At 45.9% G+C, this 27,284-nt stretch overlaps 1 protein-coding gene across 20 annotated transcripts in view; it reads left to right on the top strand.

Moving 5' to 3' along the window:
- PLEKHA6 (pleckstrin homology domain containing A6) overlaps positions 1-27,284 on the top strand; it is a 157,823-nt gene that overhangs the window by 65,085 nt on the left and 65,454 nt on the right. The window contains exon 1 of one of the 20 annotated variants that reach the window (XM_057301575.2): positions 6,086-6,336. The exons of the other annotated variants lie outside the window; for them this stretch is intronic. The gene's annotated coding sequence lies outside the window, so the exon portion shown is untranslated. Of the gene's footprint in view, positions 1-6,085; positions 6,337-27,284 lie in introns of those variants that run through there. 20 annotated transcript variants of the gene reach the window in all.

Genomic DNA, 27,284 nt, shown 5'->3' on the forward strand with positions numbered 1-27,284 from the left:
GGGCTAATATGGAATATAGACTGCCAACAAGAGAATTTTCTCCCCAGGGACTGAGAAGAGAAGCAGTAGCCTCAAGGTCAGCTTCTTTCTTCAATAGTAACATCTTGTGTGAGCTCTGAACTCCTGACTGTGGTTTGTGCTCTTGAGAAATGGAGAGGTCATCCCTATGTTCAGGGAGTCCCCGAGGCCAGATGAGCCCAGGAATGTGCATGTTTCTGGAGGTAGGCATCCTGGAGTGGAGGACAACCCGGTGTTTTTCCAGCACCCTGTAAGTTAGGTTGAAAAGATGAGCCGTGTGGGGAGGCCTGACTATTGTGTGAAGTGCATCACTAAGATGGTGAACTCCAACAGGGCGATTAGTCAGGAACCATCCTGGGATTTGGAGCTGAGCTTTGGAAATGGGCTAAGGGCTGGGCACAGTTGGTCCCACTTGTAATTCCAGTGCTTTGAGAAGCTAAGGTGGGAGAAACTCTTGAAGCCAGGAGTTCAAGACTGGCCTGGGCAACGCAAGGAAGGAAGGAAGGAGGGAAGGAGGGAAGGAGGGGAGGGAGGAAGGGAGGAAGGGAGGAAGGGAGTGAGGGAGGGACAGAGGGAGGGAAAGAAAAGAAAAGAAAGAAAATGGGCTAAGGGCCTGTGCTTTGAGAAGCTGAGGTGGGAGGAATGCTTGAGGCCAGGAGTTCAAGACTGGCCTGGGCAATGCAAGGAAGGAAGGAAAGAAGGAAGGAAGGAAGGGAGGGAGGGAGGGAAAAGAAAAGAAAAGAAAAGAAAAGAAAAGAAAAGAAAAGAAAAGAAAAGAAAAGAAAATGGGCTAAGGGCCTTGATGCAAATGCTTCAGAGCTTCTCAGAGAGTGTGCTAGAGGCAAACTGATTTCTGCTGATGACTCGGGAAGTGGCTGCATTTTGGCGTCTGTGATTCTTCTGTGCCTGTCCCCAGCACACTCTAGCCCATCTTTGTGGAACTGGGATTGTTGGGATATGGGTAAAGAGGTCCTGTGGTCCTCTCCTGGGTGAGCCAGCCAAATACTTACCAAAGCAGCGCTGCCGAGAAAAGGTGCCAGGACCCAGGTGAACGTTGTGTTTGTGCTGCCCAAACAATGCCATGCTTCATGGGGTCCTGAGCATCCCAGCCCTGTAGTAAGGCCTGGAGCCAGACCCAAGCAAGGGCAGGTTGTAGGAAAGCACAGGACTGTGTGCCACTTGTGAGCCAGAAAGGTGTCACTCTGCCATTGAGTGTTTCTGGAATGCTTTGAATGGTTTTGCTCTTGTTTCCTCCATCCCAGGAAGGCCTGAACACCCCCAGAGGGTGGAATCTGGAGAGGGACAGTGGGATTTCTGTGTGCCGTTTATCTCTCCCATGCTTCTGATGGAAATGATGGAAATAAGCATTTCTGCACATTTCAGGGACAGAGTGAGGTTGGCAGAGATGATCGACTGTCATGGAAGCCTTGGACTGTAGGGAAAAGACTGGGTTTTGAAGCTGAGTAGACCTAACTGAATTTTGGCTGTGTCACTGACTAGTTGTGTGATGCTGGGCAAGTTAGCTAACTCTTCTAACCATGAGTTTTCTGTGCTATAAAATGGGAATACCACCACCCACCTCCAGAGTTTCTGTAGGAATTCAATGAGACAATATGTATAAAGCATCTATCCAGCACTGGCTCAAGCATTAGGCATTAGCATTTTGTCATGTAGCACCAACTTAATGCCTATAGTAGGAAGGGTAAGAAATGGGCTGAGACCAGAGGAAATGCTTTTGCACGAGGGATTCAGTTTAGATCTTAGGATGCATTTTCTGAGTTTAAGGATTTTAGGGCCCGCATGGCCATGGGTGATTGTGAAGTTTCCTCCTCTAAAGAAATAAAATGATTCCCTTTAGAGTGTAATCTTAGGGCTTTCATGTTGGGAAGTAGGAAAAGGAATTATATTCAATTTCATTCAATAAACATTTTTGAGCAAAGGTACTTTCAGTTCCAAAGAGTTGATGATTTTATGTGTTTAAAAACCCTTTGAACATCTTGGAAGGAAGAAATATTTGAAAACTGTATTGTATTTGGCAGTTATCATTAGTTTTTTTTTGTTACACTCAAGAAGCCTTAATCTGCTTAGTTCTGAAACTAGAAACAATGAGTAGAAGCAGAATAACTTTTTTTTTTTTTTGACACAGAGTTTCGCTCTTGTTGCCCAGGTTGGAGTACAATGGCGTGATCTCGGCTCCCCACAACCTCTGCCTCCCAGGTTCAAGTGATTCTCCTGCCTCAGCCTCCCGAGTAGCTGGGATTACAGGCATGTGCCACCACACCTGGCTAATTTTGTATTTTTAGGAGAGACGGGGTTTCTCCATGTTGGTCAGGCTGGTTTCAAACTCCCGACCTCAGGTGATCTGCCTGCCTCAGCCTCCCAAAGTGCTGGTATTACAGGCATGAGCCACCTCGCAGAACTTTCTAACAGCACTCTTCAACAATGGAGCAGGCTACCTTCCAAAGTAGTGAGTGTGCTGTCTCTGCAGGAGTTCAAGCGGCCTGTGGATAACCATCTTTCATAGTGGTTGCTGAGGCCTTTTCCTGCACCGGCTGGGAGGGCAGACTGCTTAATGCTGAGATCCCTCCAAAATGTGGGAGGCTCTCATTCTGGGATCACCAAAATCTCCCAGCTGAGGATAAGGGGTTTCCCTAACTCTAGGCTAATGCACTAGAGATTGGAATTAGGGCGAGTTCCTCCCCACACCCGCATCATCACCGGAGGCATTCTTCCTGACTTCCTTCTCCAAAGCAGAGCCTCTTTTCTCTCCCTAAATGTCCTTTACTATGATTTTTTTTCCCAAAGTCTTTGAGCTTTTGTGTACTCTCCCTGCTGCATGTCTCAGAACCAGCTTTTATTGTAGATGAGTCTTTGCCCGCTGTTCCTAATCATTTCTAGCAGGATGAGAGATTGGCAATCAAGCAACTATTTATTGCATCTCTACTACGTACAAGGCATTTGTATAGGAGCTGAGAGGGAAGGCAAGGAATTGCAATAAATAGTCCAATCCTTAAAAATCTTCAGTCTCTCTTTTGGAAAAACGTTTTTGGCGTAAAAAGTCAGTTGAGGGTCAAGGTTGTATGTAAATGACAGTTGAGTGGTAAAGACAGTAGTAGGAATGTGGGAAGGGGAGGGAGTAAGAGATGGCCAGTAGTAGGCTGAGGCACTTTGGTGAACTGGGCCAGTGGATTTCAGATCTGACTGCTGTTGGGATGAGAGACTGAAATAGAAGAGTCAAAGTTGACCTGGCAGTTATAACCCTGTTTAACCAGGAGAGTTAACATTGACATTGATAGAAGTAAGAGTGAACTTAGATGGGGAGCCCATTCATAATTGATTTTTGTTTTTTTACTTGCATGCATAGTAGTCAAACAATATAGAAAGGTATTCAGTGAAAGTCTCTCTCCCGATCTATCTCTGATCTATGCCCAGTCCCCTCCTTGGAGATGATCACTGTTACCAGTGTCTGCTACATCCTTCCTGAGAGGCTGTAAGCTAGGGGTCGGCCAACTGTGACCCATGGGCCACATCCAGCCCACTACCTAATTTTGCGTGACCCTTAAGCTAAGAATGGTGTTTATATTTGGTGCTGAAAAAAAAATCAAAAGGAGAATGATGTTTTGTGACACATGAAATTCAAATTTTAGTGTCCACAAGTAGAGTTTTATTGAAACATAGCCACACTCATTCATCTATGCTTTTTTGTTTCTGCTCATTTGTTTACTTATGAGTGGCTGCTTTTGCACTATGATGGTAGCATTGAGTGTAACAGGGACTGTATGGCCTACAAAGCTAAAAATATATATCTAACCCTTTACATAAAAAGTTTGCTGACTCCTGCTCTAGGCAAATATAATAATATTGGTAGTTGTTCACATAAATTATTTCTTAGTCCAAGAAGCATCATACTAAATTGATACTATCTTCATTTACCGTATCTTGTACAGTTCCTTCTCAATATGGTCATGCATTACTTAATTTTGGGGCTACATTCTGAGAAGTGCATTTTTAGGCAAGTTTGTTGTCATGCGAACATGACAGTGTACGTACACAAGCCCAGGTGGTATAGCCTACTACACACGTAGGCTTTATGGTGTAGCCTATTGCTTAAACCTGTACCGCATGCTACTGTACGGAATACTGTAGGCAGCTATAACACAGTGGTATGTGTGTACCTAAATATAGAAAAAGTACAGGAAAAATGCAGTGTTATAATCCTATGGGAACACTTTTGTATATGTGGTCCATCATTGACCAGAACGACCTTATGCGGCGTGTGATTGTACAATGATATATTAGTCAGTGGGTGGTCAATCTTAATTTGATTGTAGCATGCTGAGTTTAAGGTTCAGTCTGGTTACCCTCAGGAAAATGCTCAGTAGGTGGTTGGGCTCATGGGACTGAAGCTTGGAGCCTGGAGGTTGAGATGCGAGGGAGACCTGCAGGGAGTCTTCAGTGTGAATCTGTCTATGACCTCAGCCTGCACGTCAAATATTTCCCTTAACAGAAATGAAGCATTACATGCTGAGCACTGTACAAAGTAAACTATGGATGTTAATAGAGTGACAGAAAGACAATGAATGAGAAACATGAAACCAGCCACTGGAGGAACAGTAAATACTACAGGCAATTTAGAATTACCTTCTTGAGGCCGGGCGTGGTGGCTCACGCCTGTAATCCCAGCACTTTGGGAGGCCAAGGTGGGCGGATCATGAGGTCAGGAGATCGAGACCATCCTGGCTAACACAGTGCAACCCCGTCTCTACTAAAAATACAAAAAAATTAGCCGGGCGTGATGGTGGGTGCCTGTAGTCCCAGCTACTCGGGAGGCTGAGGGAGGAGAATGGCGTGAACCCGGGAGGCGGAGCTTGCAGTGAGCCAAGATTGTGCCACTGCACTCCAGCCTGGGCAACAGCCAGACTCTGTCTCAAAAAAAAAAAAAAAGAAAGAAAAAGAAAAAGAAAAAGAATTACCTTCTTGAATCAGCTGGCGACTGGAGGTAATGTGGAGTGGTGAGCAGAGTGGGAAGAGCAATGGGCATTTACTGAGTGCCTACCATGTGCCCATGTATACATGTTACCTTATTTACTGTGACTCAGGTGGGATCCTTAGCCTCATTTTACAGATGAGGAAACTGAAGCTCAGAGAGGTTAAGTGATTTTTTTTTCTTGCAATCAGTGATCCAAGTGAGTATCTAGTTGTATTAAAGCATGGTTCCAACTGACATTGATTGATTGATTGACAGGGTCTCGCTCTGTCACCCAGGTTGGAGTGCAATGGCATGATCATAGGATCATAGCTCACTGCAGCCTGGAACCCCTGGCCTCAAGCAATCCTCCTAAAGTGTTGAGATTATAGGCATGAGCCACTGCCCGGCCCATCTGACTTGTAAGCCTCTTATTTTCCTTCTACCATCCAAGATGCCCAATCGGGCTGGGAGTCACTCCCTGGCTTTGCCAAGCCATGTCATCATCCTGGCCTCAGCTCTCTCATCTGCAAAATGAGGCATTTGTTACAATTGCTACAGTCCCTTCCTAGTCTCACCTGGCCTAATTCTATTATGGGTGGAAACACAAAAGAAAGGGGAGCTCCATAAGAAGGATATGCAGAAAATTGGGAGAGGTGAGGAAGACAAATTTAGCCATTTATATATGTCAGACCCAGTTATCTAGAATCGGATCCTTAGGAGAATATTCCCTAATATGGAGGAATAGTCTCAAAATCTCTGCTCTTAAGCTGGAGACTTGCCTGTTGCCCTTATTGCCTCGATCCTGAGTGCCACTTAAGCACCTGGACTTGAACTGCTGGAGGGGTTGGGGCTGGGAGAGACAGTGGAGAGCACCTGGCAGGGCTCTCTCCCAGTGCCTGCACCTCTGGGCTCAGCTCCGCTGGGCTAGCTCAGCTTAGGGTTTCAGGAGTTGCTGCAGCTAGAGGGCTGTCTGATGTTTCCAAGGAGCAGGCGGGTAGGGAGTGAGGGGAATGCGAGGGCGGGTAAGCCATCAGACCCGAGGAACTGGGGGTGTGAGTGTGTTTATATAGGACTTGGCCAACCTGCAGTTTCAGATTTCAGAGCCAGCTTTATTGGGAGACGTTCCTTAGGTTTTCAGTTAGCGCTGGAGCAAGGAGAGAGCTGACACCAGAGTCTTCCTGGAAGGCTGGGGGAATTCTGGAATCCCGGGCTCTCTCCCTGTCTCCTTCCTTCTCATGGGCAGTGCATCCGCCACCCTTGGCAGTTTTCTCCGATCAGAAGTATTGCTTCACTCCTTCTCAGTCGGCAGTCTGCGTCTCCCAGCTGGGTCCTGACATCTGGCATGGAAGGTAAAATCTAGGGTCCTGGGGATCTCCGCTAGGAAGAACTGGGGCCAGCCAAACTTTCAGTGGAGAGGACCCGGGAGAAAAACTCACACGTTGGGCAAAGAGCAGTATTTCACAGTAAGGCACATATGAATGAGTGTGAGTGTGTGAGAGTGAATGTGTGTGAGTGTGTGTGTGGTGCAGGTACTTCTGTTAATAGTTGGGAAGCAAATCTTTTACCTGTTCTTCCTCTTTCTTTTACCTCTTCTTCTTTTCATTTATCCCTTCTTTCTCTCCTAGCAAATAAGAATATTGCATAAATGTTCATCTTCCTCGGGGTCTCTCATTAAAAAGTTAAAGAAAATGTCTAATTTCTAGAAGGTGACTATTTTCTCCCTCGGGGGTAGGGGGCTGCAGAGGGAATTTAGAGACATAAGTACAACCCATGTGTATCCAGAGGACTGATGCCCCTAGGGTAAGCCCTGGATTTTGTAGGTGCTTAGAACACTTGTTTTTTTAATTTTAGATGGTGGGGAATGGTGTACATGTACAGGTTCATTACGTGGATATATTGCATAATGCTGAGGTTTGGGCTTCTGTTGAACCAGTCACCCAAATAGTGAATATAGTACCCAATAGGTTTCTCCCCCATTTTGGAGTCCCCGGTATCTATCTACTGTTGTTATCTTTATGTCCTGGAACATTTCTTATAAATCTACCTGTAAAGCTGTCTGTTGGGAAGGTGAGATCCTTATGCATTCCAGCATGGTCTCCATGTGAAATTAGCTTGAACCAACCCAAGGGATCAAAGCTATGAGGGGCAAGTGGCAGGAGCACTTTCTTCTCAGTGCCTCAGAATTGGGCAGGATGGAGGCCAAAGCCTTGGAAGAGGGGGAGGAGGAATTGGCATTTTGCCTGAAAGCAGAAATTTGGGCGAGACAGGTGATTGGTGGATGGTGGGTAAGGCTGGCTGAATGTGGCCCCGTCTTCCTAGGGTTTGTGTGGTGTTTCTTGGTGGCAAGGAGCAGAGATCAGAGAACTGCCTTGTACAGGGGCTGGTGGGTGGGCAGCCTGGCCTGGCTGCCATCTGAGCAGTCACTGGTCCTGTGGGCAGCACATGCTGTGAGGCAGGATCTAGCAGGAATGGTGGGTGGCCCAGACTCAATGGGACAGAGCCAGAGGCTGGAGGTGGTTTTTGAAAAGCAGATTTGGGGTGGTGAGATATACATTGGAGGAGGAATGTGGTGGAGAAAGCTAGAGAAAGAATATGAGGTGGATGGAAAGGAACAAAAAGAGGGATTGGGGAGTCCTAAACTCTGACACATTCCAAAGCTGCAGCCAGGCAAGGGATCTCAACTCTCAATGTCGATATAATCCAGAATAGGTGAGAAAACCACCGTTTGCCTACTGACTTCTGAATATAGTGGGAGAAATGTATGAGAGGTGATGCGGGATGGGCAAAGTGCAACAAGAATACATTTTAAGCCTAAGAAATCATATAGTACAATGGAATTTAGAAGGCAATCACACAGCCATTTATTAGGCAATATAATTAATAGGTTGTACAGTCTGGTTATTTTTGAAACTATGGGCATTAAACATTTTTTTATTTATGTCACCACCTACTTCCAAATAGAATTCATAGCATCTTTATGTAGTTGGTAGATGCTGCTGTGCATAATTTTGGCCAAAAGAGTGTCATAATTTCTTCCTTTTGTTCAATTGTACAGTGCTTTGCAGCTCAGACCAAGTGTGCTTTCATACCCACACTCCCATTCTAGCTCAATTTAGCAGGTGTTTACTGATCCCTCTTCTTCCCTAAGCAGTGTGCTAGATTTTGAGTATAGAGAGATGGAAAAGAACTGGATCTGCCTTCAAGGGTCTCTCAGTTTACCTGCAATCCTGTAGGGAAGATGGGAAAAATATTACTACAATATAGATGAGGAAACTGGAGCCAAAAGATGCTGCTATGGTTAGTCAGCAGGAGGGATGGATTAGAATCCAACTCCTAATCCAGCGTGCCGCAGTACTGCATGCACCTCCCTCTACCCCACTGCCCAGCAATGCACGCACTTTCCTTTACCTGTTCATCCCCCATACTTTCTGCATCAGAGTAATGAGAAAGAAGCAGTGATAGGGAAGGCAGAGTGGAAAACTGCTCCCTGGTATGGAACCAGTCCTCTCTGGGCCCCCTCATCGTGCAATTGAAATGGCATCACTGGGTCTATGTCTATGTTACGTTGCCAATTTGATGCTCTCTACCACGCACCAGAGGCATACTTTTTTTCCTCAGGTAATTCTTGACTTGGAGTAGATTGCCTTCTTCTCTATTGTCCCTGAATTATTTGAACAGGCAAGGATATGGTAAAATTCAGGGGCTCACAGAAATTTAAGAGGTTTCAGTAGGGTGGTAGATGCTCACTGGACAGCTGCTTTATAAAATAACAACCAATGTTTGTTCAGTGCCTTGTAATTGACAGAGTGCCTTTAATATAAGTAAAGAATAGTATGTGTATTAATTTCCCCCTCCCTTCCATACCTGCCCTACTCAGGTTTTCTAGAAGGTCTGAATCCCAAAAGCGTAGGATCTTTCTCTTAATTTTTAGGCTCAAGCTAAAAGGGACATGGAGCTGTCTTCTGGCCCAGTGATTCCCACGTTTTGGTCTGTGACAGAGTTTTCACCAGTCTGAGGTAAAATAAGAAAAATAGGGAAAATTTACCAATTTTTTTCAGAAAGCAAAATGTATTAGAAGACATCTTTTAGGGGCAGGAGATGTGCTGAAATATTTACTAGCTTATCCTTTTTCAGAGCTGATGGTGAGAGTAGATGGTAATCAGGCTTTTAAAATATCCTTATTTAGCAAAATTAAAAGTTGACAATCTTATATTGGTTGTCCCTGATAAGGCCACTTTTGGGGCAGATTTCTGAAAACTTGAATTCTGATCTTGTCACTACCATCTTTCCCTGCGGGTGTTTAGAATGTGATAAACTGATAAACATATTGAGTCGTTCTCCATTCTTACTTTGTGAGAGGTTTCTACCTCCAGGGTCAGGCCCCTGGTGAAGGAATGTACTCTCACTTCCTCTTCCCCTTTGTCCTGAATAGCAGGGATAGCAGGGCTTTGGGATTAGGACTTGCGCATTCTTATTCCCACAGTCATCTTTTGGAAATGAGGGAGGTCGTCTTCTATCTTTGGAAAAGAGCAAGGAGATCTGTGGATTGGATTTTGGGAATAGTGTGAGAAACATGTTGTTAACTGGGTGGTTGAAGTCAAGAACATTTAAAAATCTTGATATCAATTTTTGAAATGGTGGGTCTTCTTGAACTCTCAAGAATATAGGCTAAGCCTGGCACAGTGGCTCACACCTGTAATCCTGGCACTTTGGGAGGCTGAGGCGGGCAGATCACTTGAGCTCAGGAGTTCAAGACAAGCCTGGGCAACACGGTGAAATCCCATCTCTACAAAAAAATACAAAAATTAACCAGACATGGTGGCACACGCCTACAGTCCCAGCTACTCAGGAGGCTAAGGCAGGAGGATCGCTTGAGCCAAGGAGGCAGAGGTTGCAGTTAGCCGTGATTGCGCCTCTGTACTCCAGCCTGGGCAATAGAGTGAGACTCTTGTCTCACCACCACCCCCGTACCCCAAAATAATATAGATTGGAGCTTTTGTAAATTTGGAGGCTCCTGGGGGTATTAGAGTGTCTGAGTCTTCTACCTTTTGAGGATTCAGACCTGGAATTACAACAAATATGTGGGAAACCCCAGACAGGTGCCCAGCTGCCAGAATCTGAGACACATGGTTGGTGTGCACATATGTGCAGACTTGTATGAGCAAAAGCTTTTAGGAAAAACTCAGTTTGAAACCACCCTAGGACTTGAACTAGATGCTCTTTTTTGAGGTTCATTCTAGGACACTTTTCCTAAAAGCAGATACCCAGGACTTCTTTATATAAGAAAACTTTCTGATTTTTTCATCCCATTTTCATGTCCTGAAATAAGAGCCCTCCTAGCCTAGGAAAGTGGTTAAGATTCCTAAATTAGGAAGGTTGTTCAACTGTGGGGAGAGGGTGAGAGGGTGGCAGATTCTCGAACTTTCTCAGGGCAAAGAGGCATAGGGAAAATGACTAAAGGGAAGATTGGCTCCGATCTGGAAGACCAGGCCAAGGTGTATGAGATTTTCTTTTCCAGACAGTTTCTAGATAGTGATGGGTCAGTCCAGCAGCATAGCCCTTAAGAACGGTGATGCAGGAAAGCCTGAACCTGTGACTGATGATGGATACCATGGGGCTGTTCAAACTAGCAGAGGGGGGAAAGAAAGAAAAGGATCCAAGAAGTGTAAATTAAAGATAGCTGCCACTTGAGGAGCTTCTTCAGGTTAGACCCCTCCGTGCTTCATCTGATGGCTCCACCTAGGGTTGGGCAGATGAATGATGGTGACAGGCAGTGGTTTTCTTTTTCTTTTTCTTTTTCTTTGAGATGGAGTTTTGCTCTTGTCCCCCAGGCTGGAGTGCAATGGCTTTATATCGGCTCACCACAACCTCCACCTCCTGGGTTCAAGCAATTTTCCTGCCTCAGCCTCCCAAGCAGCTGGGATTACAGGCATGCGCCACCACGCTCAGATAATTTTGTATTTTTAGTAGAGATGGGGTTTCTCCATGTTGGTCAGGCTGGTCTCAAATTCCTGACCTCAGGTAATCTGCCCGCCTCGGCCTCCCAAAGTGCTGGTATTATAGGCATGAGCCACTGTACCCGGCTGGCAGTGGTTTTCTTAGCCCACCTCTGGTCCCCTCCAGTGGTGGCTTTCCCCAAGGAGGCTTTCCCCAAGGAGGATCTTTTCTTAACTTTGCATAAGTTTGGGACACAGCATTAGGGAGTACAGCTAAATTCTTAGAGATTAGAATCTCTTCTGAGATGTTCAAGCCAGAAGGAAGAAGGCGTTAATCATGCAGCATGGCTTTTCCTGAATGCAAAGACCAGCCTGGGCAACATGACACATGCAAGGTCAACAAGGATATCCCTGGACTTTTGAAGATGTCCCCGGACTTTTGAAGATGTCCCCCTCCTTATCATGGTGAGATTATGGAAAGCAATACCTGGACTCCAGGGCCAGCTTTGTCTCTAACTTGCTTCATGGTCTTGGAAAACTCAATCCTTCTCTCTGGGCCTCAGATTCTTCATTTGTAACATGAGGGAATTGAATTTGATTGCCACCATCCTCTTTGTTTAATTCTGCATGCCTCAGGTCTCCATGTGATACACAGTAGGGCGTTTCTAAGAATTTCATGTAGATGTTATCACTCCAAGAAAAGAAGCATCCACAACCTCTTTCTGAACTGCAGGTCTACTGCCCAACAGTCGTATGCCTGTTGGAAAAGTGACTGAAGGTGGCAGGATGGACTAGGTCTTCTCAAGATAGCAGGTCCAAGGTCAGAACTGAGAAGTCCACTTGGACGACTGTGCCTTAGAGTGGGTTGAGTCCATAATAATCATCAGTAAGTCCCTAAAATGTACGACTAGAGCCAAGAGATCTGAGAATTGCCCAACATTTTTCACTGTTACTGACCAGGGCTGGTTTCCCATTTTAAAAGCCTCCTGAGGCCATGAAACAGCATCAGGAGAAACATGCCAAACCTGTTCGGCTGTGTGTTGATATGTTTGTTTCTCACCCTAATGTCCCATCATCATCATCCCCCTCACAATTGGAATTCCTTCCTTCAATTCCTCATAAACTCAAGCCCCCCTTCTCTCTGTTTCCCCCACAGCTCTGTCATTTATCCCCTGGGAATGGCCCTAGGGAGTAAGTGGTACAGATGAAGCCATGGGGTGGTGGTAGGGTGGAGAGAGGGCTGGAAGCCCAATGAGGTGGGGACTTGGGTGGCGTGTTTGGACTCTGTGGGCATGTCTATACCTGAAGTCCAACCAAATAACACATTGCCTCCGCCAGCTCTATTCAGCGTAGAAATGCAGCAGATTGCTGTAGGCTGATGAGCTGTTCTTTGAATCCTCTCCCCTGTCCCATGCCAACATGCATTCCCAGGAGCCAGCTCCAGGCTGCAGGAACCCAGAGACTCTCCAGACTGGTGATGAGGCAAGTGCTTTGACTCGCTGTCAGCATCTTTAGCTTAAATAACTCTGGTGACTCTGCTGAAACTCCTGTCTTCTGGAGCTAGAGAGGTGGCTTGTATAGCTCTATACTTCATTATCTGAAATCTTTGGGGCCTACGGATTTTAGAATGGTAAAGTGGTACACATTGTTTATTACATAAAACCTTCAGTAGGATCTGGAGCAGCTCCATAATCAAACATATTAATATCCTGCAGCCAGACTGAGAGCGTCACATGAGTGGGATAAATAAAGGCTGTAAAGAGTCTCATGCCAGTTCAGGTCGCAGTTTGCAGCTAAATATGCTCAAGTCAGGTTGAGTTTTGCTGTCAGTTAGGACAAAACTTTCAGTTCAGACATTTGTAGGTTTTGGAATGCTATGAAAGCATTGCGGCTCTGTATTGCCTCATATAGTCTTATAAGGTAGGAATTGGTCTTCCCATTTTACAGATGAGAAAGCTAGGGTTTAGAGAGGATCAATAACTTGTCCATTGACATTCAGCTGATAAGTGGGCTGAGCTGTCATTCCAATCCAGGTCTGTCTGCCTGCAGAGCTAGGCTTTTCCTCCAAGGTAATACCTCTTTAGAATGAATGAAGACAACTCAAGGGTGGGCACGGGGAGCTCTGACTTTGACATCTTCTCTGATTAGGGGGGTACTTTCTGGACATCTGATAGGGATCATTTATTGGCTTGTTCTTATGTATACATTGACTTCTGGGATCCCAGTAGGCTAATGGCTCAGAAGAGAGGAAGCTAAATTTCAGTCAACTTTGTGGCTTACAAGAAGAATCCAGCTGGCTTTGTTGGGGCTGTGAGAGCCAAGAACAAATGGGGTCAAGTTGGATTTAGTGAGAGATGCATCATCTGCAGTGGAAGAAACCCCCATACAGAGCCAGTGAAATGCACAGTGCTTCCTGCTTCCCCACGCATTGCCTGGCTGGAGAAGTGTTCCCTTGAGTGGGGACCTGTCTTGAGAGAAGTATTGTCCTCAAGGATCATGAGCCCTGGGTAAGCTTGAGAGTGATGAGCAGCTTGAAATAGGGAGAATTCAATTAGGGAGTCTCTCTGGTCTTCATTAGTGATATGAAAAAACAGTCAAAGGAAGCACTAATTCAATCTGCTGAAGATGCACCCTGCTTTTAACACATCATTGGAAAGATGGACCCTGGTTTGTTGTCTGGGCAATGGCATAGATAACCTCCCTCTTCTATCTTCTAAGTACTGTCAGATGGCGGCTGCCATTTCTGGGTCATCTCTAGGTCAGGCAAGATCTGGACTCTTAATATTCAGGCACATGTGTCCATGGTGTTCCTCTGTGGTGAGGAGCCTGCCATCAGTGAACTCCAAGCAGTAGAAGGGCCTGCTGCTCTGGCAGGGGAGTGGCCTGTGCTTCACTAGGAAGACACCCATTAGGAAGGGTGGTAGGTTAGTTTCCACAGGAACAAAGAACATCTGCTCCAGCCAACTAGAGAACAGATGGGGCAAAAAATATTCTTAAAGGGGACATTAGCTCATGGAATTGGTGCCAGGGAAGTAGGCCTTTCTAAAGAAGACATGAGGGGGCAGGTTAAACCTCTTAGCCTGAGAGAACTGTGAGGCCCTAAGACAGTAGAAGACCCACGTTGCTTTGGAAAGTGCAGGAGAAAGAATGCAAGATGTTTTCTCCCCTCAATAATGGCTGTCCTCTGGGAAAATGTCTCAAAGCTGTGTCAGCTTGCTGGCTGCCAGCTCAGAGCTCCCTGAGTCCTTCGGTCAGCAGTCCTCCCCTGCCACCTTCCCTATGGACCTTAGCTCACCTATATGACACACCCCACTTCTGTTGCCAGCTCCCTCTTAAACATCCCAAGAGCTCTTCTGCACTGGGCAGTAAGAAGCTCACCTGCTTTCTCTGACCCTCCTCTTTCTTCCTGTCCTCTCAGATGGCCTGGTGTCTAGGCTGGTGACAGCCTCCCAGCACCCTTTTCTGCTGTCTTTAGACAAAATTCCCAGTGCTTTCCCTTCTTCCTCCTGTTTGCTTTCCTTTTCTTCCTCATACCAACCATGTGTGCAAAGTCTAGATGGAGACTTTGGGTCCTCTGGAAATTATCTTGTCCCTTCCTCTGGGATTAATTTGTGACTTCTGGGTACAAGTTACTGACTACTCAAAGCAGCTGAAGCCCCAGAGGGGATTTAATTATAAGGGAGCTGGGGTGTCTCTCAGAACTCAAGGTCAAAGAAATGGCTGGATCACAAGAACGGACTAGAAGCAAGAAGCTGAATGCCACAGATATGGTCTTTGCCCCTCTCTGTGTGCTGGCTCATTCACTTCTCTCATTGCAGAGAGGACTTTCAGCTTCCTGGTCAGTCTATAGGAAAGAAAAGATGGAAAAGCAGCTCCTTCCTGTGCACATCACCAATAGAGTTGCCTGGAGAAGGGCTGGCCTCTTTTTTCTCTCCATCTCTGTTCCCATCCCTGGGGAGGGATTTTGGCTGAGCTGAGATCAGGTGGCTACCCCATGTAACCACAAGAGTGGGTAGGGTTTAGGCACATGGTTATTTCCTTAACCATGGATCTAGGGATGGGGCCAGTTTCTAGAAACGGGTTAGTACTTTCTGTTGCACATTAGCCCTTCTTGGACCTCCAAGCCTAGGGGAGTCTGGCCTAGAGAGTTTACACACCCCAACTCCTCTCGCTTGGCTCTTCTCCTGCCTGGCATGAGGACAGGCAAGGCCTAGCAAGGAGCAGGGTAGTCTGACTGACGGAACCTGGGGCATGGCTGTGTGTCATTGCCATTCTCCATGTGCAGAAAAGACCCGGAACCTGGACCTTTTCAGTCCCCGACCCCTCCTCAGGTACCACTCTATCCTTTTAGTAAAGTCTTTCATAAATGATTTGATTGTTCCATTTGACACTAGGGAGTCAACATTGAAAAGTCTCACTGTTGGAAAGCTCATTGTTTCTAAATTCAGTCTTTCATGATGTAACTGAATCCATCCATTGTCCCTCATTCCATCTGGGGCTCACAAGGAAGACTCAGGCCCACCATCTTGCTTAGGTTAGGATTGAATTAGTGAATATGAAACTATTTTTGCATGAGAAGACAAGGGCTTGGGCCAGGCTCTATGGGATTTGGAAGCATTTTTGACTGGCTGCTGCTCTTCATTGAAGTGAACCCCTGAGGAGAAGAGACACATGTCTGACTACTTGTGGAAATGCCCAAGAGCACTCCTCTAGATTCTTCTTTTCCAACTACTGGCTCCATGGGACCAGAGCCAACTGTGAACCATGAGAAAGGTGTGGAGGTTCAGGCAAGTCAATGGGGAGAGATATGAGGAGTAGGGGGAGGACAGCAAAGGGGTCCTAGACCAAGATGCCGTCTTCCCTCTATCACTCACATTGATGGACCTTGTGGAGGTTGCGCAACCAAAACCTGCAAAGAACCCTAAATCCTTTTGGATCTCTGATAAGAAACAGCTCATAGTTAGCAATGTAGAGGGGACTGAATTTCAGTTCCGATGTTTCTGGTGGTTCCACAAGCTGGGGGGTTGAGACAATGATAACCACGAACGCGTAACAGGCATCGTTTTAAGCATTTTATGTGAATTAAGTCACTTAATCCTCACAATAAATCCTATGAAGTAGAAACTGTTACCCACCCCCCCTGTTGCCGATGAGGAAACTGAGGCATAGAGAGATTGAATAACTTGTCCAAAGTCCCATTGCTAGTATGGAGTAGAGTCAGGATTCTAATCCAGGCATTGTGACTTCCCAGCCATCCTTCCTTTTCTCTCTGACCAACTGGGGAACCAAACAGTTCTACCCCAGGTGAACAGGAGAAAAGACCGCCTGATATCAACTCCCCCAGGACAGCGACCTTGTCCTTTGTAGCCATGTGCTAAGGCCCAGTGCCTTACACCCAGTAGAATTTCTTGTTGGAAAGAGAAAACTTAAAGGGGGACGAGGATTAGTCTTTGTCTTGAGACTTTCCAACAAGAGAAATTTACATTTAGACACTCCATGTATCCATGTATTTTCCTACCAGAAGGTAGTGTTTAGGAGTTAAATGTCACATCAAAGACAAATGTTAGAGCCAGGAGATTTTTCTTTCTAGGAAGAAGGATATGTTAGTTAGTGACTTTCTCCATCTGATTCGGATTTTATCTCTACTGTTGTCACTAAATTCTTTTCCTTTCTCTCTCCATGGAGCTGGTAGTTTAAAAAAAGAAATCTGCAGGGATGGGTACGGTGGCTCTCTGGTTATGGTGGTAATAGCCATTTTCCTAAATCTGACCTCCTTTCTTCAGGTCAAATTGCATAAGCTTTCCATGGTGCTGCAGGCTTTTTCTTTCTGCTCCCTTTCACTCTGTGATGCCTCAAACCTCTCATTTCCGTCCACGCTCTCTGCAGACACAGAGTACTGAGGCTGGAAGGAGAAGGAGGGGAACAGGCAGGCCCCACTCTCTGCTCTGAGTAGTGTGTGGGAGGAGGCTGGAGAACGGAGCACTTCTCTCTGATCCTGCCTGACTCTTTTGGAGCCAGTGAGGTGGGGGTGTCTCTGAGTGAAGCAGAGGGAGGCCTGGAGGGGCTCAGGAGCTGGACTATTTCTGTAACACAGAGCACGTCTGCAGCCAGCCACAGAGAAGGTCAAACTCTGGGCGCAGGGCTGGAATGCAAGGGGCCAGGCAGCTGGGGGGAGCTGTGGTTTCACCCTTCTGGCAGCTTAGAGGGCCGCTGCAATGCCCTTTGGGGAAGGTGGGGCTACCCACAGCAAAGCGAGTAGGGGAGTGGGGAGGGACTCTGCCCTGGTAGGTAGTGATGATGGTGCAGGGCATTGGAGGAGGGTAGGGGAAGGCATGCAAAATCTAAATGCCCATCACATGTGTTGGAGAGGAATTGAATTCCAAGATGTGGGGGCTTTAATTCATGCTCTCTACCATTAAAAAAAATCAGGCAAAGCACTGTGTGAGAGGAAAGAGAAATAGTGCTGAGACGGGAACCAGGAGGCCACGAAACACACGCATGTGAGTGTGCACCAGTGTTCAGAAATCCACGTGGGGAGGAGGATGCACTTGCACTGGCCCCTTCCAAGGCCATATCTAACACACTTTTGTACCTATAGTTTTTTCCTTAATGAGGACCACGCCCCTCCCACCACAAATTGTATAAGCTCCAGGCCCCCAGAAACCCAGATCTGTTGCTGCATCCACGACACTGACACATATGCCCTTCCTTGGTCCCCTGCCTGCACGTCATGAAGCCCCTTCCTCTGTGCGCGTGCACCCCGTAGCTTCTGTGCCTTACCCTCATCTTCCCACGTGCGTGTGTGCGGTTTGGAGCTTCTTGAGTTTCCGTTTATAGTTAGAAAATTGCCCTGCTCTGGCTCTGGCTTTGTCACAGGAGGCTCGTGTTGGCTCAGTCTGACTGCTGCTTGACCTTTGGCCACCCTGCCCTTGGCTTGGCCTGCTGTGGCCACCTAGAAGCATAATCTGTTGGTTTGTTTTCCTTCTCGGGCTGTGGGTCCTCCCCAGCTGAATCTAAGCCTCTAAAATGGGGTGAGGGTTTCAGATGAGCAGGCAGCCTTTGGAAGGAGCGCTTCCCTGAAGAACTGAAGGTGCTCAGGATGAGCAGCTCTTTTGTCCTACAATTTGCTCTAGGGGCAATGAGATTCCCTTTCTCAGGTCCAGTGGGCCCCAAGAGAACAAGGACTTGCTACACACCTTATGCAGCTGGATAGCAGCATAAGCACTAGAATTTTTTTTTTTGTTGTTTGTTTTTTTTTGAGATGGCATCTCCCTCTGTCACCCAGGCTAGAGTGCAATAGCATGACCTCAGCTCACTGCAACCTCCGCCTCCCGGATTCAAGCGATCCTCTTGCCTCAGCCTCCCGAGTAGCTGGGACTACAGGCGTGTGCCACCACACCTGGTTACTTTTTGTATTTTTAGTAGAAACAGGGTTTCATTATGTTGGCCAGGCTGTACTTGAACTCCAGACCTCAGGTAATCCACCCACCTTGGCCTCCCAAAGTGCTGGGATTATAGGCATGAGCCAATGCGCCTGGCCTAGAACTGGGTCTTCTTAGTCAATTATTTCTGTCCAGTAATGTTGACCCTTAGAATGGACTGCTTTCAACCATGACACACACACAAAAGCCCACCTCCCAGTTCAAATTACACTAGGAACAGACCTCCCTCACTTTTGAGATTCTCAGGTGTTAATTGTTCTGGCTCCTAAGTACAGGGGAGAGGGTACTATCTTGATGGATAACTTCTTTAGGAACAAATGATTAAGCATCCATCTGTAGGTGTCAAAGTGGTGAGGGGTTTTATAGTCAAAATTGAGCCACTGTCTCCTAAGGATAAATAGTCCAAGGCAGATGCAGACAGATAATAATGATTATTGGCATTTATTGAACATTTACTAAGTGCCAGAACCTTTCATAAATTTTTTGTGGGTATAATCTTATTTACTCCTGTGACGAACCCATGAAGAAGGTCCGTATATTATCCCCTTTTCACAGATGGGGGAATGAAAGCACAGAGAGGTTAAGTTTCTCACCCAGAGTCCCTTAGGTAGTAACTGGTGGAGCCGGGATTGGAACTGGGGCAGTCTGACTCCAGAGCCAAAAATCTCAAGGCTAATGCGGATTCAACTCAATAAAAATAAACGAAAGGATTAGCTGGTAGGATGATGCATGAGAAGGGAATTTCAAGTTGCACAACTAACATAAAGTGGGAAGAAAGCTGGCTTTGGGCTGTGTCCTGGGCTCTAATCCCAGTTCTCTCACTTCCTAACTGTGTAGCCTTGGGCTAATAACCTGACCTCTCAGGTTCTTCCTCTGCAACAGCAGGACAGCAATACCTATCTCTGGGGGTTAAGCAGAGAATTCGCTAGCATCATGACTTGGATAGGTGTTAATTTCCTTCTTCTTTCTGTGCTAGTTGTCAAGTTTTCCTGGGAGGGTGAAATGTAATTTGGGAATTCAAGGTTAATTCTTATTTCAAGAAGAAATGTCCAACCAGCCCTCCAGTACCCTATCTTCTGGACAAGATTTTCTGCCATCACCACTTCCTCTGTATCCTCCTGGGATGGCCTGGAATTGGAGGAGAGACAGGCTGGAGAGAGAGAAGGGTGTTTGGCTTAATGCAGCTGTCAAACAGCTGTCACGCTCTGGCCACTCTTTCTTCATCTTCTCTTTTTCCTTTTAAAAACAAGGACATTCTCTTGCATAACCACAGTACAATTAACAGACTCAGGAAACTTAATAACATCGATACAATTCTATTATCTAATATACAGTCCATATTGAAATTTCACCAGTTGTCCTAATAATGTCATTAGAATCCAATTCAGGATCATGTCTCTTTCCTCTCAGTCTGGAAAGTCCCTCAGTCTTTCTCCATGTTCATGTATTGAAGTTTTCTTAAAGAGCACAGGATCCTCTCTGGGACTTCCTGAGCCTTGTCCCGTCTTTCCTCATCCCTGAGCAGGGCTGACTAGAGTAAGACGATTAATACACTCCCCTTAGGTACAAAATGTCTTACATTTTGCAAAATGGGTGCCAAAAAACTCGGTAGTCAAGATAAATAACATTTCAATGCAATAATTTTAAAATCAAAATCAATGCAAACATTTCATGAAGAACAAAATAGTAACATTCGAAATAAAGACAGGATCTAAAACAGTGCCACTTTAAGCCAACTTGGAGGCTGAGGCAAAAGGGAAATTCCAGTGATACTGGTCCTGTCTTTATTTGAAATGTTGGTATTTCATTCATCATGGGTTTTTAATGTTAATTTTTATTTCAAAAATATTGCATTAAAATAAGTCTTGATTGGCCGGGTGCAGTGGCTCATGCTTGTAATCCCAGCACTTTGGGAGGCCAAGGCGGGCGGATCACCTGAGGCCAGGAGTTCGAGATCAGCCTGGCCAGCATGGTGAAACCGTATCTCTACTGAAAATACAAAAATTAACTGGGTGTGGTGGCACATGCCTGTAGTCCCAGCTACTTGGGAGGCTGAGGCAGGATAATCACTTGAACTTGGGAGGCAGAGGTTGCAATGAGCCGAGATCGCGCCACTGCACTGCAGCCTGGGTGACAGAGCAAGACTCCATCTCAAAGAAAAAAAAAAAGTCTGATTACTGAGTTTTTGGATGCCCCTTAAACTTTGTGCTCCCTCCCCCACTCCCACAGGGTGGGCTTGCTCCCTCTCCCAGTCATCCCACCCTCAGAACAAGTTGGGGGAGAGAGGTGAGGCTCCATGCCAGGAGGAGGAAGGTTAGGGGACAGAGAGAAGAGGCGGGAGGGGAGGGGTACAGAGGCCTGGAACACAGCCGTGTGTCTGGCCGGGAGCTCTCTAACAGCTTCCAGCTGCTTCCACAACCTCCAGACTTCCGCCTTGGGAGTGGCGTTTGGTTGTTTTTTATTCCCCCTCTTCACATCAAATGTGTGATCTAATTAGACTTTGCATCCCTCATTTCTATCAGTCTTCCCTGTCTTGCAGTGCTCCCCTTAGTTGACCTGTCCTGACCCTGTTTCCATCCATCCCAGGAGCCTCTCAGGTGCTGCCACTGGCATGCTCCAGGAGCATCCACCCAGTGCTGGGTGAGCACCGCAAAGACCAAGCCAGGGCAAGAGACACAGGTAGGCGTCAGCCAGGGCGAGGGAAATGGGGGGCATCAGCCAGGGCGAGGGACACAGGTGGTCTTCAGCCAGGGTGAGGGACATAGGTGGGCGTCAGCCAGGGTGAGGGACACAGGTGGGTATCAGTCAGGGTGAGGGACATAGTGCCTGGGTGAGGGACATAGGTGGGCATCAGCCAGGTCGGGGCAGCTCCTTGTGGCCCTGAGGAAAGAGCTTCGGACTGAGGTTAACAGATCCCGAGGTTAGCCTTGCCTCAGGTATATGAGGTGGGTTATCTCAGCCAACACTTCCAGCTTCAGGGATTTTGTTTTGTAAAATGAGGGTGGTACTAACACTTTTCTGCCCACCTCATAAGACCATAAAAGAACCAAATGAGATAATGATGACAGTGCTTTGTGAACCGTAAAGGATTTTATTTGATATTTTCCCTTCTGTCATAGAACAAATAATCCTTTATTTTGATTAAGACCGTATTCAGGTCTGCTACATTATTTGATCTAAATCCATGAGAATAGTAAAGGCGGATTCAGGACACATGTTCATCTCTGCCTGTAACCAGCATTTCTGTCAGACTAAAGCAGGTCAGTAGGAAACCATACCCATTCCCACCCTCATTCCATCACCATGTGAAACAGAATGGGTGTGCCCAATAATAGCAGTCGTTGTTTTAATGTCTCAATTGAAGGCTTTTCTTTTTTATAGATTTATTGAGGTATATGATAAATTGTATATATTTAAAGGGTAAAATTAGGTGCATTTTGTGAAACCATAAACACAATTGAGATAATTAACATATATCCATCACTCCCCAGTTTCTTCCTGCCTCTTTGTAATCCCTCCCTCCACCCTGGCCCCAGGCAACCACCCGTCTGCTTTCTGTCACTATAGATTAGTTTGCATTTTTAAGAATTTTATATAATGGAATCATAAAGTATATACTTTTATTTCAAGAAAGCCTGGCTCCTTTTATTCCATATAAATATTTTAAGATTCATCCATTATGCTGCATATTTCAATAATTCATTTCTTTTTATTGCTGAGTAGTACTCTGTTGTATGCATGTAACACATACGTTGTACCCAGGTTTTCATGGACATTTGAGTTGTTTGTAGTTTGGGGCTGTCACAAATAAAGCTGCTGTGAACATCTGTCTACAAGTTGTTGTGTGGACATATGCTTTCCTTTTTTTTGGGTAAATGCCTAGGAGTGAAGTCAATGGGTTGTATGGTGCATGGATGTTTAAACTCTTTAAGAAACTGGGAAACTGTTTTCTAAAGCAGGATGTACCATTTATATTCTCACCAGCAGTATATGAGCATTCCAGTTCCTCTACATTTTTGCCAGCACTTGGTATGGTTAGTCTTTTAATTTTAGCTATTCTAGTGGGTGTGGGTAGAGATAGCTCATAGTAGTTTCAATTTGCATTTCTCTAATGGCTAATGATGTTTTCTTTTCATGTACCTTATTTGACATGTGTATAACTTTGGTGTTGTTTGCTATCTTAATACTAAGTTGTGAGAGTTCTTCATAGGTTCTAGATAAAAGCCTATGTGCGTTATATAGTTTGCAAATATTTTCTGTTTATGGCTTACTTTTTCATTTTCGTAACAATGTCTTTTTTTTTTTTTTTGAGACAGGGTCTCACTCTGTCACCCACACTGCTATGCAGTGATGCAATCTTGGCTCACTGCAACCTCCCCCTCCTGGGTTCAAGTGATTCTCTGACTCAGCCTCCTGAGTAGCTGGGATTACAGGTGCACGCCACCATGCCTGGCTAATTTTTGTATTGTTAGTAGTGACGGGATTTCACCATGTTGGCCAGGCTGGTCTCGAACTCCTGACCTCAAGTGATCTCCCCACCTTGGCACCCGAAAGTGCTGGGATTACAGGCATGAGCCACTGCGCCTGGCCTGTAATAGTGTCTTTTGAAGAGCAAACTTAAATTCTGACAAATTTCAATTTATTGATTTTTCTTGATGGTGCGTTTTTTGTCATTTTAAAGACTTCTTTGCCAAATGCAAAGTCACTAAGATTTTCTCCTATGTTTTCTTCTAGAAACATTGTAGTTTTAGCTCTTTCATTTATGTCTATGGTCCGTTTTGAGTTAATTTTTTAATGATAGGGTCAAGGTTGTTCGTTTGTTTGTTTTCATGTGTTTTACAGCACCATGTATTGAAAAGCCTGTCATTCTCCTTTGCATTGACTTTATACCTTTGTCAAAAACCAATTGACCAAAATGTGTGGATTTATTTCTGAACTCTCTACTCTGTTCCATTTATCTATATATGTGTCTTTATGCCAACACTACATTGTCTTGATAACTGTAGCTTTATAATAAGTCTTGAAGTCAGGTAGTATAAATCCTCCAAACCTATTCTTCTTCAAAGATTTTGGGTATTCTGGATCCTTTGAATTTCCATGTGAATGTTAGAATCAGCTTGTCAACTTTACAAAGATCTGCTAGGGTTTTGGTTGGGACTGTGTTGTATCCATAGAAAAATATGGGGAGAGTTGACAATTTAACAATATTGAGTCTCCTGATCCATGAAAACAGTATTTTTCTCCTTTTATTTGGATTTTATTTCACTTCTTTCAGCAATGTTTTATAGTTTTCAGTGTATAGGTCTTGCACATCCCTTGTCAAATGTATCCCTTAATTTTATGCTATTATAAATGGTGTTTTAAAATTTCCTTTTTTCATTGTTTGTTGCCAGTATATAGAAATACAACTGATTTTTCTATATAGACTTTGTATCCTGAGCCTCTCCTCCCTTGCTTTGAAAATTGAATTTAAAAGAGCAGGAACCTGAAAATATCAAGGGGCAGGGCATTTGCATGACATGATAAACATTTACAATGGCTCTAAAAGCATGAGCATCTTTCTGTTCTAAGTCATAGATCATTTCAGTAGCAGCCCTACAGTAGCTGTGACTGTAAAGGATGGGAAGGAAGGGTGGTATAGTAAATTCTGACCCTACACAAGTAGAACACCTCCAGATCTCTGGGGTACTCTTGAGGGTGAATGGAGCAAGTGGGAATGCAGTGCAGCCCCTTTAAGGAACCTGGCCAGCCAGCCACCCCGTGGGCTGCTAGGAAGGCAGCCCAGGAGATAAGATAAGGCCCCCTGGCAGGTTTAAAGCAGGGTCCTGAGCCACAGTGGCTGGGCTACTGATAGGCAAACAGGAACCGGGGGTGATAAGGAGGAGGTGCCAGCTACTAAATCTGGGCTGGCAAGAGGAGGAGTAGCCAAATCACTCCTCTGGGGCCTGAAAGGAGAAGGGGCTATTAATTGTGGGTGTGTAGGGAGAGGGAACTTGTATTCTCTGTATATCCCATTTATGATCATGGTAAAAAAGAAAAATCCTACTGGGCTGGACTTAAAGGCACTCTGTTTCATATGGAGTAAATGCTCAATAAATATAGGCTTATTGAGTTCCTTATGCTCTAGTGAGATGCTCTGATATGGGGTTTAGAGACTACCTAATTTCTTCCTCAAATGAGGAAAATCCTGGCAAGGACTTACTCTCACAAGCCCGGCGCTGCTCATTTGCACACATCTGCATAGATTTGCATGTGTCCTACTTGTAGATACTTTTTGATTTCCCCCAAATCAGTTGCCTATTTTTAAAGGATAAAGAGGGAATTTATCTCTTCTTGTTCTTGCTCACCTTTCGTCTGTATCCTCCAAAGACACTAAAATAATTTCTGCAACTTTGAACTATAAACAATAACTGTGGTTGCATAGTTTATGCAGATAGAAGCAGTTCCTTGACCGACAATGTGTTTCTCCTCTTAATCTCTATTACAATTCCTAGTGCTGCTCTCCAAACTTCTGAGTGGCGCAGAGAGACATTAAGGTAAAAAAATAAAAATAAAAACAAACCCTCTAGCTGAACAGCCAGGCTCAAATTGCTTAGAAAGCTTCAAGAATTAGTTCACTCTACCTGGACAGAGCAGTTAGAGGCAGTTCCATGGATCTGAAGACCACCTTCCCACTGCTTCCCATCCCAGGGCTAGGGATGCTGTGACTATCTTTGTCTGCTCTCCTTCCTCCAGGAATAAATAACAATATCATCCCTCCCCCAGATCCCAGTTCCTCTATTGGCCCGCCAGGCAAATATTTCATAATGTGGGCTCATCCAATTGGGCATCGTGCCAGAGCCAAGCGCCTCAGGTTGCAAGTGTGCTCCAATCAGGCGGGGCGGCCTGGGTGGGACTAGAGGGCTCTCCTTCTCCACATGGGAGGCGGCAGCATTACTCAGGTGGATGGCATCAAGGTGGAAGTTGCTACTTTCTCAGGGCAGAGTAGAAGGGACAGGGCTGTCCATCAGCCAGCTCTGGCTGGCTGAGGCAACCCAGCACTGAAGGGGTTAAGGCCAGCCAGCATGTGTGGCTGTTAATGATTGCTACCCACCAGGGACCTGGTGAGTATTAAAGGAAAACCTTCTCCCTATTCCTCAGTGTGAAAGGAGTCAGGGCTAGAGGCAGCAGAGGGAACAGCAAAGAAGAGCCGGTGAGTAAGTGGTTATCTGTCTGGTCTATGTTTGTCTGGGTGGCTCTGGAACATAAAAGGAAGCCTAGATATACCCATTCTATCAGCCAGAGTGGGCTTTTGTTACCACCAGATACAAATTCTCAGCTTGAGGCCAGATTCCAGTATCATTACTATTTATTAGAAGGAAATCTTTAAAATTATCTTAGTCCAAGGGAGTGAACTGCTCAGCGCAGAAGCCAGAGATACAAACCATTGTCTGTCCTGATATCAAGACAATGGTTTTGTGTGGCCACCCTGAACACAAAGCTGGAGCTGCTAGTCTTCCTCCTTCTCTCTGAGCCATTGTCTCCAGAGAGGCGCTCGGTAGCTCTGGTCAGAAGCAGCGTCGGCCTCTCTTGTGGGCCGATTTCCTGGATGGGGCCACGGGAGGAAGGTGGAGGGGACAGAGCCAGAGGAGACTGGCATGGCTGTGCTCCTGGTTTTATCCTTTTACTTAGCAGAGTCAGGTGTGGTGAGATGTAGGGTAAGACAGAACCTGGCGGGGGTGGGTGCAGAGAGTTGCGGGGAGAACTCTTCACTCATTAAGAAGACAAGGTTGTCAGTTGAGAACAAAACTGAAATCCAGGGAGAAAGAGAACCAACCTTTTGCATTTAGATTTCTGTTGCCCCCATTCCCTCAACTTCCCCTTCAGGTCCCTCATCCCTTCAACCTCCAAAACATTTGTGCTCTTTGACCCTGGCACCTTCTAATGACAGTTTTGTGGAGGGGGTGTGGACAAGAATTCCTTGGCTTGGAGGAGGAGGTGGACGCACTGGCTTTTCTCAGCTGATGCTATCTCTCTGTGTGTGTACTCATGAATGCCCACGTGATTTAAAAAAAAAAAAAGAGGGAGACTGTCACCAAAAAGGAAGTGCTTACTTTACCCTCCTCCCGCCCCCAGCTAGGAGCCCTTTTGTTCCCTTGCCTCTTTCTTGGGAGGAAAGAGATTCGATGACATAGTGATGCTAGGCTGAACCTAGGGAGGAACTCGGGGCTCTGGAGAGCCTATTAGGTGGGAACAGGGTGCTCCCTGTGCCAGTTTTGAAAGCAGATTCGAGCGATAAGGTAAACCCAACCCCCTTGTGGCTTTCAGCTGTGGTGCTTCCTCTGGCTGGGCTGCCCATGGGCAAACAGAAACCAGGCACAATAGGGGGAAGGTGCCAGCCACTAGACCCAGCAGGGCGAGAGCAGAAGCAGCCAAGTTTCTGGGCATTTGAGGCCAAGAAAGAAGGGGAAGTAGAGTATAGGAGAGGAACGGGGATACTTGTTGTGTTCTGCCTCATATTGAGAGTCAGCCACAAATGTGACTAGCCAACCTCCATCCCTACACTCCCAGGAGAAGTATACTGGGATTGTTATTCCCAGGCAGGGCAGGGGGGCTTCATGGGGGATGCAAACTGTGCAGTTGCCCCACATGCTTGGTTTAATGCTCTGCTATTGCTGTCTTGAAATCCTTAAGTTTTGCACAAGGGGCCCGCAAATTGTGCAGCTGGTCTTATTTCCAGGCCCAGCCAGAAGTTGCAGGTGCAGAATAGTTGCTCATATACTCCAACAGGTGTAGGCAGGCTCACCTGTTACTCAGGTGTCACTTATGGAGGCCGGCTTCTGTCCTGGCTGGCACCTGTGCTGCATCCCTTTCCCTTTCCTCCTCTCTGTTCCCCTCCCAGAGTACTCTGTTCCTCCTTGTCACAGCCTCCATGCCCAG

Source organism: Pan paniscus, chromosome 1 (genome assembly GCF_029289425.2).
Source record: "Pan paniscus chromosome 1, NHGRI_mPanPan1-v2.0_pri, whole genome shotgun sequence".
NCBI lineage: Eukaryota > Metazoa > Chordata > Mammalia > Primates > Hominidae > Pan > Pan paniscus.